The sequence below is a fragment of the Trachinotus anak genome, unplaced genomic scaffold (assembly GCF_046630095.1).
Source record: "Trachinotus anak isolate AG129_WGS33_773 ecotype Australia unplaced genomic scaffold, CSIRO_AGI_Tana_v1 ptg000009l, whole genome shotgun sequence".
Lineage (NCBI taxonomy): Eukaryota > Metazoa > Chordata > Actinopteri > Carangiformes > Carangidae > Trachinotus > Trachinotus anak.
Window position 1 is genome coordinate 14,120,132 of NW_027273860.1, and position 17,691 is coordinate 14,137,822.

The 17,691-nt window shown below is 38.7% G+C and overlaps 2 long non-coding RNA genes across 2 annotated transcripts; one reads left to right on the forward strand and one right to left on the reverse strand.

Annotated features, from left to right (window-relative positions):
- Positions 1-314: 314 nt before the first annotated feature.
- On the forward strand, positions 315-8,903 carry LOC139625475 (uncharacterized). Its single transcript, XR_011691895.1, has 2 exons — positions 315-2,621; positions 4,049-8,903. It is a non-coding gene; the product is annotated as an uncharacterized lncRNA (long non-coding RNA).
- A 293-nt stretch (positions 8,904-9,196) lies between these two features.
- On the reverse strand, positions 9,197-13,587 carry LOC139625474 (uncharacterized). Its single transcript, XR_011691894.1, has 3 exons — positions 13,209-13,587; positions 10,395-10,550; positions 9,197-9,720 (listed from the first exon to the last, which is right to left on the reverse strand). It is a non-coding gene; the product is annotated as an uncharacterized lncRNA (long non-coding RNA).
- Between the last annotated feature and the right edge of the window lie 4,104 nt (positions 13,588-17,691).

The following is a 17,691-nucleotide window of genomic DNA, read 5'->3' on the forward strand; positions in this document are numbered from 1 at the left end:
ACATCCAGTACACACCTATACACCTGATTATTCATGTAGTTACCCAGTCAGCCAATCATGTGGCAGCAGTGCCATGCATGGAAAATTGTGCATATACAGGTCAGGAGCTTTACTTCATGTTCACATCAAACATCAAAATGGAGGAAAAAATGTGATCTTACCTTAACTGTGGAATGATTGTAAGAGTCAGAAAGGCTGGTTTGAGTATTTGGGAAACTGTTGATCTCCTAGGATTTTCAGTGTCTTTAGAGTTTATTTAAAAATAAAACCCATCCAGTGAGCTGTAGTTCTGCAGACAGATGCGTCCTGTTGATCACAGAGGTCAGGAGATAATAGCCAGGCTTGTTTGAGTTGACAGAAAGGCTATGGTAACTCAAATAACCATAATGCCCCATGTCACATAGCAAAAGTCATCTCAAAATTGTTTCATGAAAATAACAGTGAGTTCAGTGTAACTTCAATGACCATCGTCTTTGGGATGTTGTAGAACGGGAGATTCACAGCATGAATATGCAGCTGTCAAATCTGCAGACATCTGCAGTTACACCCCATAGGGGGCGTGGTGTGATCAGGGCGTGATGTAACCATCTAGTTACACCCCCAAACATACAATTGGCCAATGGAGGACCACTACGTTGCATACCGTTTTGGGTCAAATTTCATTAGAAAAGACAACCCGCGAAATAACATTTAGAGGACAAAACAGATGAAGCGCAATGGCAGAGAAAAAGCAACAGGTAGAAGCATCAGACCTCCATGCATGATGCATGCGTGTGTGAGAGAGACGTACAACATATGATGATAGTAAACGTTATTTAGCACACAGATTTTACGTTCAGGATTGAAATTATTTTCTGTAGCAACGTATGTGACCGAGGCTAACTGTAGCCTAGTTAACAGTGTTTTGTTTTCAGCTTTTTTGTTCTGGAATTTATCACTTTATGGGGACAACAATCTGTTTACACGGTCACGTCATGGGGACCTCTTGCAGAGTGGGGACAAAAAAATCAGGTTCCCATGAGGATAACCCTTTTGAATGAATGCAGGAGCTATTCTGAAGGTGCCTGTGTGATTTTTAGCATCGGCCCATAACACATGTTTTTCAGTCAGTGTGTGTGTGTGTGTGTGTGTGTGTGTGGAGTGCTCAGTTGCACTCCCCTATAGTTTGGGGCTGGTAATGCACTTCCTGCTCCACACAAACACACTTATTCCAAATATGGTTGGGTACTGACCACTTCCTGGTCCTCCTTGAGAAGGATTTCAGCAGCAAAAATATTTTCAGTGTTACCCGTAGCAATACACACAGTGGACAAAGAAGAAGATTATTTGCAGAAGATGCCAGCTAATGAGCTAGGAATTTCTGCAGTGGAGCATGAGTCAAGCAAAAGGTGAGCACATTTGTATGACAAACCAGTATAATTAGTGTTCAACCCTAAAATTAAGTGAATTAACTTTAATTACTTAGCAGGATAGCTAGTTAGCTCTAATTTACTAGGCCACAGAGGCTGTTTTACTTCATCTGATTCTGAATGCGAAATGATCCATATTTGTACTGCTATATTTAATATAGAGAGTACGTATTTAAAAAAAAAACAAAAACAGATTTTGCCCACTACGAAACGCTATTTCTCCGCTACTTCCGTTCGGAGGCTTTTAATTTGAATGTGGGCAGGAAGTACACGCAACATTAATGTAGCTAACTTACGCCTCCATCAAAATAATACATCCATGGTAAAAATACAACTCATGGGAAGGATGAAAACACAATGCAGCGGGCATTGGGGTGCTGAAAAGAGTACAGTAGGTGTCGGTGCTTCTGTGGTAAATATCAAATGAAGCCCAACACAATGTTTATACAGTAGGACGGTAAGGTAAGACATGTATTCATCACACCACTTGGATGTTACCGGATACTAGCATAGACTGTATAGTTAATTTGCTAGCTAACTGGAGCAGGGATTAAAATTGTCACAACATGATCTGGTCAAATTAAATTAAACAAGCATTTGTAAGGGGAGCTTGTCTGAGGTTGAGGTCCAAATCAGTAGTTAAGTAATTGCCGAGGCTTCCCGGGAAGATGATAGGGCCGGACGCGGGATTTTGTGAAAGATAAGAGACTAAATGAAAAAAGTGAGTTGCTCCCCTCAAGACATTGTGTCAGATATTTAACTGGCAACCAGGTGGCAACGTTTTGTCCGTATTTACTGAAAAGATCAGGTTAATTCTGCTCGTCTCCCCCATTTACCTGTGTCATTCATTACACATTGTAGAAAACAAAAGATAAACTTATGTCCTATATTGTGCATTTCACAACTATGTGTTGATTTGACAGTGGCCCTGAATCATTTAAAATTGGGAATGACATCAATTGCTTAATTTCATACAGTTTACTTGAAATAGAGAGCCCAAAAAAAGTGTTTGCCATTTAACAATATGTGTTTATGGTCAATCTATTTGCATGTTTTGCAGTATTTACATCAAAGTGACCATTTGTTTCGTATGTTATCATATTCTAAAATACTGTCTTCATAAAATGTGCGTTCACAGACGACCAGCATTGCAGCTGATGCTGTGGCAGTGGACGACTCCCATCCTTCACTCCTGCCAAAGATACATACATGGTCATCACTTCAGATTGAATTCTACAGTCTCTCTTTGTCATGTTTTTCTATTTTGGTTTTTATTAAGCAGCTAAACAGGGAAGGAAGTGCATTGTGATGGTAGTCTAGTGTGAATCAGTCCACCGTACAATTTAATGTAATGAATATAGAAGGTTAGTGGTAGAGGGCTGTTTAGGGTTGATTTTAACCTTGTCATGGATTTTTTTTCTTGCTTAATTATCGCTCTATTCTGGACACTCAAGATGTCCCCACACCACACTTTCAGTCAGTGTCGCAGTAGAAACTGTGTGAAAACAGTGTCTGAGTAGAAACTGTGTGAAAACCTGGACAAACTGGTCCCCTCATGGAACTCATTCTGTTTGAAAGGTCCCCAACAAAGCCTCTTTTATTCAAGGTGTGTTAATCCAGACAGAGCTTGGCTGGGCAGGAAGAAATATTTTATTGTGAATTTGAATTTTTGTCTCTTCAGTCTGCTCAACTAGTTTTGTTTAATAGCAAATAGTGTAATGGTGTAAAATTTGGTTTATACTGTTGCCTCTATTTATATTAATATAAATTTATAAATGAGACTGAGATGGACAAAAGGTATAATAGTAAGTTGTCAATAACTGGGATTGTGTTAAGGGTCTAATCAACAATTATTTTCACTTTCAATTATTCGTTGAATTATATTCTAAAAATGATGTTTGTATAAAATACCATCACTTCATATCACACAGCATCACTTTTTCTTTGAGCCAAAGATGTCATCATATGTTTTTCTTTTGTGAGATGAACTGTGCGAAACCCTAAAATATTCATATTATTATAACGTAAACAGCAGGTAAAAAAAAGTGAAAAGTAGTATTAAATTCTTGCCAGTACTTTGCGGAAAAATCAAACATCCCAGTACAATAAATCAAAAAACGAGTTAAAAGCAATTTATAAACAGACAAAGTGATGTTCAAGACTGCAAATTGCTAGCAGATCTATTTTCTGGCCTAAAGTACGGCCGTGACTGGTTCTGAATTTGGGCTTTAGCAGGCAGCCGCTCTCCCCTCTTCCTGGTACTGCGTACCGCCACTGAATCTTTTAGTGGTACGCAGTACCAGACCGTTCCAGCTTACTTTCACCCTTTTCACAGTTAAACAGTGAAAGGAAGCAAATTGTTAGACTTACAAAACCCACTGCACAATAGAAAAATTACTTGAATGATTAATTGATTTTCAAAATAGTAGCTGATTTAATTCTGTCAATTTACTGATACAACAATTATTATCAATATCAGTATCAGGAGTCAATCAGTGAAAGATCATCATTTAAATATACTTAAAATTGAATACCTTTAGTTCAACAAATGACACATTGATTATGTATTGTCTACATTCTGTTGTACATGTTAAGTATATATCTTTATGAAAATGTTGAATTTTGATTATTTTCCATAGAACCATCGGTAGAGGAGTCCCTTGCTCCTACTGAGAGGAATGAAATACTGTCACCACCACCACCAAAGAGACGCAAACCACCATCATCAGATGATTACAGACCTTCAGAAGTGAGTGCATTGAGGCCTTCATCCAAAGGTGAGCTCTTTACACTTTTTTCTTCGTATATCAGTAATGATTATGTCTGCTGCTTTTTGTAGGTGTACTTTCCACGCATGAATTAAACTTAAATGGACCAATGTTGTAGTAGCAGTAACAGCAGGAACATGGGAACATAAAAACAAAATCTACACACTTTGGAATCACTGACCACCTTACAACTGATTGTGATTTTGTCACTGAAAAAAAAAATTATAATTGTATCACAATATATAACTCTTTGGATGTAGTAACACAGCTAAGAACATGTTAGATACTGTCGTTTCTTCTTTAAAAAATTCTATATTAATATTTTTTTCATGACACAATATGTATGGTTTATAGGAAAAAGGTGTCCTAATCATCGTTGCCTTTCTCCAGTGATTATTTCAGTCTAAGTGGCAGACTGGACAAATCAGTGTGACTGACAAAGTAATTCTATTAATAAGTAGATTTACATGTTAACTGCTGGCATATATACTGATATAGGATTCATAGCTTCAGATCCGAATTACAGCCTTTTGACTACTTTAGGGTAAAGCTACCCAGAAAAAGAAAACAACCTGGCAGCCACCAACTCTCTGGTATGGCAGTTTTTGTTTACATTCACATGTCTCAGCAAAATACACTACATAGACCTGTTAACATGTTAAACTAATTTCCGGCCTTTTAACCCATTCAGAGCTCAGGTGCCCTCTAAAACCTCAGCACTGTGGAAAACAACCTCCTAGAACCTGAGGGTTTTCTGAGAAATTTGACATTCACTAAAACTTTTATTCCTTAGCCTCTAAAGCAGGTAGAAACATGAAATGAAAACCCTATGAGAGCTTAAACACATTTGTCACACATTTAAGCACATTTATCAACATTCTCAGTTCAGTTCAACTTTTTTAAGGTTTATCGATTTTTTTTTTTTTTTTTTTTTTTGGCGATAAAAGCCAAAGGTTTATGGTCTCCAATTCTTTTTATTTCATGTTTCTATCTGCTTCAGAGGCTGAGAAATAAAGGCTTTAGTGAACACATTGCATCAGGTGAATCTCTACCTTTAGCTAGCGGTGACAGTGGCTCTCACTCGCCAGTCTTCTGCCTCCTCCCCTCCTCTCACCCTGAGCTTTGACTAGCTGGTTAGCAGCTTAACAGGTTGAAGTCAGATGTTTACAGTTGTGTATAAGCTAACAAGGCTGTAGTTCGTGAACCTAATTTCTTTCATACCTCTAGGACCTTTAGAAAGGGTGGTCCCCACAAGTAATGATCAGAAGTTGCTCCCCATCCAGCATGCAAACCAGTATGTGTGTGTGCGTGTGTGTGATTGATTGATTAACCGTGGCTTGATAACGTTATGTGGGATTGTATGATCGTTAGTTTCACATTTCACTTTCTTTGTCTTTCGAAGAAACCTCAGCCTCAGAAAGAAAGACCTGCAGGACAAAGCCTAAATGCACTGCCAGGGGTCTGCACTGGAATCCCTAGCCTTCATTACAAGACTGTGAATGGATGGATATAAATATAATATTTAGAAATATATATTAGAATGGATGGGTAGAAAAATGAATATACTATAATACATTGATATAAATACAAATATACTATAGGGTAATATAATAGATGGATAGGAATATAAAATAGTAATAGGTAATTAGATACTTTCTATATGTGCATATGCAAATAGAACAACAAAGGCAATAAAGACTGTATAATAATTCAATGTGTTGAACATGTTCTGTATGACCAGGTATGAGTATACTTACTGTGGACCACATGTTTTTTGGTTCCTTTTTAATGTTTTTTATGAGGAATGAAATAAAACAGTATGTGTCAGAAAATATTATGTCATCAATAAACATATCCATCAATGCCTTCTGGCTGTTGTGTTCATCATTAGTGCATGCATACTCTGTTTTGACAACCTGAGACAGTTAACTGTTGATTGTGCTAGCCTTCCATATAAAGCTTTATAATATAAAGTTACTATTGTGGAAACATGAATACCAGTATGTCCTAATTTGTACTCATGAAGATAGAAATTTAAAAATGTTTCCAGAACTTTGTGGCAGCATTGTATTTATGTAGTATTAATTGTAGAAATTTGCTGCACTCATGCTTTTTCATGTTAGTTGTATATTTGAATTCTTTACTTTCCTGGATCTCTTGCTAGTTCTAGCTTGTGGAAACAAGATCAAATTGATAATTAAATTTTGGATTTTATGCTAATGCTATGACTCAAAACAATATCATTGTCTGTGAACAAAAATAGTTTATATTGTCATAATTAAGAAAGATAATAAGATCCATCCGTCCTTTTTCTAGTTACTGAACCGGATCAGATCCATGGTGGGAAAAGGGCCACCAGAGCAGCCCAGATAAGTTCCTCCTAGATTCACAGATGCTCCCAGACCAGCTGGGAGAGTCGAGAATGTATATATAAAAGTATAAACTGCAAACCTTTTGTAGAAGTCACAGAGACTGATTAAATGTTGTTTTCATTACATAATGAAGTATTTTAACTATATAAACAGAACAGGTTTAAGTCTGCATTTATAACAATCACTTTTTCACCCTTTCCAGGGGTTAAAGATGCCATTATAGTACATCCCTCATCCATTCACCGCAGTCTTGAATGTGTGCACAACTGTATTGATTTCTTAATTGAAGAAGTTTTAACAAGCATTTTTGATGCATTGACATTTCTTTGTTTTCTTTGTTACGCGATTTGTTGTCACAAGGGATAGTACCCCTCCACTTCTTTCTTGGTCTAATCTCCAATCCTCCAATCCACTCTCCCCATCACCAACCCCCCCTGCATGTGCACAATGAAGTTCTGAAGGTTATGCTATGACAGGGGTTCATAAATAGATCCCAACAAATATTTGTTTCATGATCTGACAAATGGCACATAGTCTTGATAGTCTATCCCCTGAGATGTTTTATTCTTCTGTAATTCCTTCCTTCCTGTTGGGGAACTTAGCGCTCACTTCATTGGCATGACTGTGATGATGTTTTTTTTAAAAACCTGTAATAACAACAGTGGAAACATGGACACTGTTCACAAGACCTTTAGTCTTGTTGCACACTGCGTACAGTGGTTACTGCATGAATCTGAAAAAAACTGAGGACAATGGAAACAACCTTCCCCTTAGGTCATCCTACACAAAGACTTTTACTACAAAATGTAAAGTGTGGTGATCTCCACTTGGTTCTGTTGTTTTCCTGTGTTTATGGAAAATTTATTTGGAAAAACAGACTGGGTCACTCCACACTTACCCTCAAACAGGATAAGATTAAAGTTTCATCCAGCACTATCCCTCATGTAACACTGGCTTTGTGAAGATAAACAAAACAAGTCACAGTACACACAGTATCTGTCATATTTCTGCAGAAAATGTGGAAATAGATAATGTTACAACATTTGGTGAAGTAAACAAAGTCGCTAAATATAGCTGGTTTAATCCGTGCATGGACATCTCACACACTAGACAGCAGCAAAAGGAAGCATCAGTAGACTGAAGAACAGAGTGAGCATGGGAGCACAGGGTGCATATGAACCAGCTTATTAGGAAAGCGTTGGAAGTTGGAAATATGTAGGCTACTGCCAAATATGGTGATGAGCTATCTCACAAGCATGACTTCATTTAGTGAGTGTGAAGCATTATCATACTGAAAAGTGAAAAGCCAAGAGATTACTTTTATGGTAAAGTGTTAGGGTAAGAGATGAGAGACCAGCTAAAAAGAGTGTGGGGATGTAAAATGACTATTAAATAGTTTAAATAAGGTTATTATTGAATGACTCGGTTAAAATCCATAGGCATTAGCCACTCTTCTGGTTTCAGACTTTCCACCAGATGTTGGAATCTGGCTGCAGAACATTCTTGCCATTCAGTCATAAGAGGCCCAGTGAGGTTGTGCACTGATGCTGTGAGGCCTGGCTCTCAGTTGATGATCCAATTCATCCCAAAAGTGCTGGATGGGGTTAAGGCTAGAGCACTGTGCAGGCTGGTCGGGTTTTTCCACACCACACTTTGAAAACAATTTCTTTATGGACCTGACTTTGTGCAATAAGGCATCATTATGTTGCAACAGCAAAAGGGCTTTCTACAAACTGTTGCGAAAAATAAAATTGGGATATAGGTTTTGGACGTGAGGAAGTGGGTTTATAACATGTACTGTGTGACTGTGCTGTTTGTTATGCACTACATGTTATGTGTCATTAGAGAATGCTAATGGTCATGTCACGCATTCACATGGAAGTTCACTGCTCACATCGCACAACTCTGGACTAATCTGTAACATCTTACATGTGAAAATCATATGCATTTACAGTAGATGAGGTGTTTTGTTTTTCTTCCACACTGCTTCAGTGTCAGAATACTATCATGGAAGAATGTCCCCAAACATGTAATATACAGTACGGTAAAGAAAACACACGGGATGACATGTCCAGCCTGACTAGCCAACAGTATTGACATACTTTCAATAGATGTGTGACATTACACAAGTTACAGCAAATTCCTCTTTTCTTATTCCCTTTTTGTCAACCGGGACGTCTGTTAAAAACCTTCCCATTCATAAAATGTCTTGCAACACAGTTTATTGGAAATGTAGTTTTCACTCAAGAATATTGAGCAACAAAATATTCCAGGATGTGTCACACCCTCATGTCATACAGTATGTGGGTGTGCACCAAAAAAAAATAAAAAAATAAAAAAAAAAAAAAATAAAACTGCAAAAGCAAAGTTGAACAAATATGAACTAAACGTCATATTTGCTATTTGTCAGATCAATCACTGTGTTTATTGGTATTCTGTATCTATAATTCCTGGCCACAATATTTCATCAGTAGTTGTCAGTAGAGAAGTCACATGCAGTAATAAGAGGCCATGTGACATCGTCAGCTGTTAAATATACAGCATGATGATATTGTCTTAGCATGTAGCCAAATTAAATGTCAAATAATTAGAGGTGTGTGCTATGACTAGTTTGCTGGATAACAAAGAAGGGAGACACACCCAAAAATGGTATTAATGAACTGACATTTATTTCAAAAAATAATAATAGCAAATGCAGTGAGATAATTACAATAATTCTGCTTCGTATCAGACAAATATCTCCAGGTTCAGACAGTTTTGGATGAAAATGAATCAAGGATTATCTTACAGGTAATGTTAACTGACAGAGAATGTACCACGGCTTTGACAGTGCGTAACCGCACAGAGCAAAAGCAGCAAAGCTCACTGTGACGGATCGGCTCTCTCAAGCAAGTTTCATATTGTGAAGACATGAAGTCAAACCAGTGACTTCCTCATTTTAATCACTTTAATGTGGTTAGCACATTACAGTAGCTTTACATACTTTGTAGTAAAAAAGCATTGGTGTGACATACCAACAGTCCACAAGTATGCCATGACAATAAGAAAGACAATGTGATCAAGTACTGCATGTGTGTGTGCCATAAGCCATTCTTTTAAGGAGGAGACTTTTTGTCCTTGAAATCATCCGCCATCTTCACAGATAATGTCCTCCCGACATTTTTGAAAGACCTGTTGGACATCAGCCGCTGTCAACAACAGCGCATTCAACGCTACAGTCTTTTGATCTGGTTTTAGAATAAACACAAAACAACCAGATCCACCCCCCACGCCCGCCTCCCCGAAGCTACAAGCCTTTTTCAAAACTACCAGCCTTCCTTTGATCACTTTCACTCAGCCGTAGTATTTACACCCTGACAGTGCTGACCACAGCAAATTCTTATGTCCTTGTCTTTAAAGCATTTTGCTGACACCGCAGTAGTATATTAAGGGACACTGTAATTCATTATTGAGGTGATGTTAAATGTTCAACCTGTTTAGAGGGGTGTGTTTGGCAAATTATATTACATTATTGTTTGTTTCATAACCTGCTGTAAGCGTCTGGTCTATCCTGTGTGTAGTCACTGTCATATACAGTGTGTCTAGAAAGAAGACACAAAGTCTTGTAGGTACAGTACAGCATGTATGATGTGTTACAAAACCCAGCAAGACTTCACTTAATTCCTGTCGGCACACAGCAATCCTCAGCCATCTAAAGCATCACAGTGGCCCCAACAAACATTAATGATTATCAGCATTGCTTAATGCACTTGTTCCAACATTTGATTTGTAACATCAGCTTTACAGAAGGATCCAAATCATTTCCGTACACCGCACACATAGCTTGTAAGTGAATCACAACATACCAGAAAACAAGAGGAATCCTGCTCTGAAACATGACCTGGGTGTTTGATCGCTGTTGTCACGGTTACCCTGGTGTTGTTCTGAGTCCCACGATGCAACGCTTCCAGGCACCACTGTCATATTTTGATGGATGCGTTTAATTACTGCAGACTCCAGTACTGCAACACACACACACACACACACATGCACACACACGCACACGTTTTAATACTTTAATTTAAGTGCAGGTTTTAAAAAAGCCAGCAGCAATACTAAATGACTAAACTCTGCTCCGTACATGTGTCACATGTCACATCTAACTTTCATTCAAGGGCACAGGTAGCAGCACTTTCTCTAAATACAGCAGCAATCAATATCTGTGGACATAAAGCTGTACTTTACAAGTGAGCCTTTTCATACGCATACATCCATCCTCCAAACAATGGTCAGAAACACAGCATAGATCCAGAATGACATTTGCTTTCTGCTCTCACAAAGACAGCATGTGCGTTTTGCTGTAGTAATACGGTTTGCAAACACAGTGCAGTTAGTACTGATTCGACTCAGAGTCCTACGAGCACAACTTTTGTTTTACTGACGATACTACTGAAGAATGTTAAGTTTTTCCGATTAAATCGGGCTAGTAGTGTACAGTCCAGTTCATATTCCAACAGTGGCCCATGTAGGAGAGTAAACATGATCTGGGAATGCAATTACCACCTGGAGCACATGGTTAATCCTCACCTTCACTACTCCATCCAAAGTTATTTTTAAAACCTCTGTGATTATTTTTCCCTGCTGATGCAGACAGACTCGTGAGCCAACACCTGCTTCAGTTCAGTGAAACTTCCTTCTTTCTTCCTTTTCACTGACTGCAAGGTTGCACGTACTGCTAAACCTTAATGATGCCAGTAGCCTGCATGCATAGCCTGACCCACTGTCATAGAGACCGTTTACTGGCCATTTATTGTTGACATTCATTACTGCACCTCACTTTGCAGATCTGTTATTTTTTCTGTGCATTGATGTAGTTTTACATTAGCCGACAAAATTGTTGTAATTGTTTCAAAGGACAAATGAAAGACTAAACGGTGACTCTTCCATAGTAGGTGCAGCTAAAGGTTGAAACAATTAACCTTAAAAAATATTGTATGATCATGTATTGTACTTCATCTACTGCATTTTGATGTAACTGTACATGTGAAAATGATAAAATAATAATAATAAAAGTCTTTGTGAAAGGCAGGTACGTAAAAAAAAGAAAAATGAATAATATAAGTTGATAATATCTACAGAGGTAATGATATCGTTGGACAAGGGCACTTCATCTTTCACACAACTACACCCGGACATTTGCTGAAAGGATCACTAAATCAGTGTCACCGAAACTGGTGTGCAATAACACAGGAAATCAGAATCTTTCAAAGGTGTTTCAAGGCAACTTTTTTTTTTCTTTGAAGTGGAAATTAAGTTCCATTTAGGTTTCTAGAAAGCAAAGCGAAACACAGAATGCATGTTATTCATTCCAGGACCAGCTGTGACAGACATGTTTTAAAGGTTTCTGCATCAGAAGCACAACTGTACCTTATGAAATATTGGTAATGTGACACATCGCGTACTGTTTTGTAACTTGCTGATTTCCCAGCATTTCTAAAATCATTAACTTTATAAGCCTCAGAAATTATACCTGCCCCCTATGAAGAGGTGCAAATTGAAAAAAAAGGGTTGGCATTGAATTCCAAGGCTTGAGAACAGATCATGGGGGAAGTGAAGTCAGTTTTTCTGTCAATACAGTAGGGTCCAAAAGTCTAACCCTAACCCTAACCGCTGTATGTCTTCCCCCTTATCTTAACCTTAAACGAACCTTCACCCTACCCGGCACCTCACCATAAGATGCTCGGCCAGTTATCTCTGCCTGCTCTCAAGCTTTGCTGTGTTTAATGTTGAGCAACTAATGTCACTGATGTTTAGTAACCACAACAATGAGACCGTGGGTGGTGAGAATGAATGAATGAATGAATGAATACATGTATGAATCCGTCTGTCACTGAGTGAATGAGGGCAGTTTTACAAAGGTGTGACCAAGGATTAATCCTCAGAACACCACATCTACAGCAGCGTTTAATGTCAACACATGTATCCGTGTAGTAGCCTATGGACATAGGGCATTTGAGTGAATGAATGAATGACTCCAACACTCAGTCAATCGGCCTGGAGCCATGTCCTGCACCTGTCTGTTTATATATATGCAGTACTGCCCCAACCACATGAGCTGCAAAACAACGCGTAATGCTTAAAACGCACTGGGTCCATATCCATCACAACGATGCCGGCACCGCATTACTTGGCCTTAACGTTTTACACCAGTAAAGTGAAACTGCTGGTGAGGACGGAAGTAAAATCACATGCTGTAGTTGCAGCACCGACTTACGCAGGACGTGGGAAAGCAGGACTGTATTCCTTGAGCTCAAAAGCCACAAGAACCGCGGGAATAGTGACAGGACGGCTGGGTTTATTCTAACAGTGTAAAAGCAGGACAAACGGAGCACCTAAGCCGCGATGAAGACACACCTGAGAGTGTGTGTTTCCAGCTCCAGCCCGCGGTGAATATGAATGAAGAATGACCAATGGTGAGTAAGAAAAACGTACTGCATGTACAGTACGCGAACTCAAGTGGCCTGAAGTGGTGACGCACTGAGTTAAACTGGCGTTAAACGCGCCCGATCCGAGCCCGGACTGAAGCCTGAGTGTAGTCCGCGTCAGTGCGCGGATGATAAAACCCATATCCGAAGTGTGTAGCGTGGAAAGCGGCGTAGTGAAGCGTCTTCGAAACTTACCGGGAGCTGACTACATGCGCATCCGTCCTCCTGCCTGCGCCGCCGAGCGACTGGCTGATGTGCTGTATGTCGGCTCAAAGGGTTTTCCAAACAGGGGAATTCCGTGTGAATAACTTCCCATCTGCCATTCAGAAGGAAACTGAAATAGGTTTAGGATTTACGGGAATTGACCTGCGACTTGCAGGAACTGGATGACTCATGTAGGGCAGCTTGAGCTGATACCTCAGTCAATGTTAAAGTGCAGGGACAGGTTAGGTTTTCAGATGAAAATACCAAAGCCAAAAAACTGCACTGCATGTCCCGCAGTCAGTGATTTGCTTGGGAAATGTACAGAAGTATAAAAAGGGGAGAGAAAAAAAAAAAAAGTCACAAGTACTACCTCTGAATGTGAATGTGGACAAGGGAACTGATGGCTTGACTAGTTTTGGAGAGACTAACATATATTGCAAAAAAGAAAGAAAAGAGCTTTGCTCACTTGTGGAATCCCTACATAGACTTTTTGGAAGCTCTTGATTTTGAAATGTGATTCATTTTAAATGTTCTGTAATTTATGCACTGCTGTGATCTTATCTTAAATACATTTTTTTTATTTTATTTGTGTTTCTTTTTTTTTTTTTTTTTTTTTGCCAGATTGGGGGATAATGTGTTTGTTTCATTTGTTAAAATGTTCATGTTTAAAGTTAATATAAAAATCTCAATAAAAATATGTTCAAAAGAGACAAAAAAAAACCACACCCCTTTCAGACTGTGGATTTTACTTGCTGATGTATTCAGTGTAAGCAGCATTATAATCGTGGTTGGTCAGGATGTAGATATTACCAACTACTTTATTAACTGCAGGGTAGTTAGTCTATAACCATGCAACACGTTTTATAAAGGTATTATGTATTAATTAATTAGCTATAGCTATCAAATAACTGTGGCAGAGTACAAATTCAAAACCATTTCCCTCTGAAATGTAGTTAAGTTTAATGTAGCATAGAATGAAAATACTAAGGTAAAGTACAAAGATAGAACCTCAAAAATGTAGTTTAAAGCATGCACTTTATGTATGTATATATATATATATATAATGTAGCTGGGTGTATTGCTCTGTTGTGGTAAAATAAAATGTGCGTGGTCACACAAGGGGACCTTCAAGTTTCTTGAGAAAATGTATAAAATATTTTAATTGCCCTTTGGGTGTTATTCAGGCCAACACTGTAAAAGAACTGTCTCAGTATTGAAGTGAAAATTTAGAATGCTTTGATCATGTTTCTCTGCAGGGCCCAGTAACAAATGTGTTTTAAAATAAATGGATATTAGTAGAGTTATTGGGGTTCCTTAAATGAAAAATGTCCATCAGTAATATATGCAGACATGTTTAAGATTAGATGACTGACCCCTCTGTCTCCCTCTGTCCCTGTATCCCTCACACTGCGACTGTAAACTCCCAGCCTCTTCTTTGCATCAGTCTCCTTGCTCTTCTGCTTCTACCTCTATCTCTGTCCTGTGTCAGCAAAAGGCCCCCTGCAGAAGTTCGAAAGGATTACATGGAAATCGTGGAAATTGAGCTCGACAACACGGTAAGACACCGATTTTCTCTACTTATATGTTTATTTTCCCACACTGCACTCAAGGTCAATAGACTTTCGGTGTCCTTCAGTTAGAAGCAAGCATACAGGTGAGTAATGACATCTCAAGGGATCAAGGGGTCTGATCAAATGTGCAGTGTGTGTTTTAGAGCAAGCACGGAAAAGACTGACTGTATGAAGTGACTTCATGAATTGCATTGAGAAGTTGAACCCAAGTATCCTTTAATGATGAGATATAAACACTGTAAAGGGAAGCAGACAAGTTAGAGCAACACTTTGAAGACAGCTGAGACCCTGGAGATGTTGCAACCTAATATCAGATATGAAATGTTAACCATTCTCTGTGCATGCACTGTACAGTTTCATTGAAATGTCATTGCAGGAAACTAAAGCTAACAAGGAAAGAGGCTTGTTTGGTCAGGAATTTAATGAGTGTTTTTTGGAAATTGGTCATTATATACGTATCTTAAAAGTTCAGACAGGTGCTCACAGTATTCCAGTGGGACCATAATATAGATTACACAAAATACATTCGAGGAAAGTAATTCTTTGCTTTTGTGTAAACCTCTTGTAGAACTTGACTAAAGACTTTATTGCATCAAGACTATTCAGGCTCTTTTAGGTAAACTGTCAATTTGTATGTTTCCTGTATGGAGACCCCTTCCCACTACGTGCAACTATGAGTTCTAAGTTATAAATGTGTGTGACATTTTAAATATTACCAAAGAGATCACCTTCCCCCTTCAAAATAACCTCAACCGTGCTTTGAAAGCAATAAAAGGTTTCCAACAGTTTCTTCGGGCATATCATGAAAAAGAAAATGAAAAGACTTAAATCTATCTGCCCCATGAACGCCTGATTTGGTCCTTCTGCAAAAGCTTCAGTTTTATTACTAAAACTGACCACTGTCATATTCTCATTTATTCAAGAGAGGAAGTATTATGGCTTTGCTGCACAACTCATCCTGCCCAGAGCTGAAACAAAAGCTGCGTCGCTGCACAGACACCACAGTGAGTAATAATTATTTTGTAGTTGTCAGCTAAAAGGGTTTGCTTTTGTTCATTAGTTGTGCTTTTTTGACATATGTTTCCTCATCTAGCTCCTGAAATGGTATCAAAACATACAGTGGTACTAAGTGACCATGAAAACAGAGACCCTGTCGTTGCTCTTCATTTGATAGCTACTGTGCACACACAGCTACATACAACAGCATCTCTATTTCCACAGCTTCTTTATACATGAACACATTAAAGGACCTAACGGGGATTGGCAGTTCCAACAAGCTTCTTTGTGATGGATTTGCTGAGAGCAACATCTCCATCAAAAAAAAAAAAGTCCACCCATCAACCTTTGGCCAACTGCACAATGCACTGCTTTTGACGCAGTCAGCTGTTGCATTATCACTATGATGCATGGCACCTGGCCAAAGGTGGTTGATTATGTTATTCAACGTTTGTGGTCACTGAGGATACACACTGTATTATTCAGTTGTTCCAAAATGACTCACGTGCCTCTGTTCTCCAGAATGTTGTGACTACCCTGCACTTCCTCACCTGCAAAATGAAGAATTTAAGGTTTTCCCACACAGACGGACTGGCCATGTCTGTCATAAACTCAATACGCTGCCCTTGTCTTGGGAAACCGGTAAGTGTAGTCACATTAATTGATTCAGTTAAAACATAGATGACCATTTCTAGTAAATGTAGCTTGTGTACTTCTCTATTGAAACTTAGAGTTAGGGCCTAAAACAAGCTGTCAAACTTGAGAAACTAATTCTTTCAGTTTCTGTGTGAGATTCTGGCAAACTTCTGACAAAGACAGTGGAATGTTGGCAAGCGGCAGTGTTTCCTTCTGCCACACACAGTGGGTGACTCACTGATAGCTTACATGGCCAGTCGGCTCTGTGAGTGTATCCAAACATGAGCCTATTTGTTTCCTGTACTAGTTAACTTAGTTCCAGGCAGGGGCAAGTTACAGCAGAAAGTGTATGTGCAAAACCTATTCTAGGTTTTTTGCTCACTCTGGCTGTATTTTCAACAAAGGCTTTCACAAGTCACACTGGAATACCATGAATTCAGATTTGTATGTTTGTATGTATGTATCTTTACCTCTGGTTCAGAACTATGAACTCTGCTGTTCACACGTACTTCATTTTGAACATTGCGATGTCAGAATCAGATTTGATGATTCAGGCTCATAGTTGAAGCCTGAGTCAGAGCCTCAGGTCTAACAAGACCAGCACAGGTTTAAAACACTGATTCACACTCTAACATGGCTGGTTTGAATATGATCAAATATACCTGAACTGCACTTTGATCAAACCGTCAAACCATCAAACCCCTACATTAGAAGCAGAATGATATTCTGAGGTCAGACTTTGATTTGTTTTACCGTGCAGAGTGAGCCTTGTTTCAGTTTACAGTGATAAGGATTATAAATTATAAAATTATTATATAATTATACTTTAGCATGATACCTAACATATGTTCATGAGATCAATTTAAATGTATATCAGTTATAGGACAGAACTCATCTCATTAAAAGGACTGAATACTAATTAGCACACTGTGTTTGTGTGTTGAAATCTCTTGACTAGACTAACGAACCCAGCACGAGGTCGAAGACGGCAACAAGACAAAGGCGGAACGATCAGAGAAAGAGCAAGGAGATTAAAAATCTCTGCAAAGCCAAGGCAATCCTGTCTACCATGACTGAATGCTATGAGATGCTCAATACTCTATTAATGGACACCTGAGACCACAGTCAACCACACTGTGAAGCAAAAAAAAAAAAAAAGAAAACCTGCAGCTCTTCTGTATTATACAGCTCTTCATTGGATTATGCAAGAGGAAGCTCCCACTTCATTTAAGCTATCCTGTCAAGTACTAGTATATATCTCTTGCGGCTGT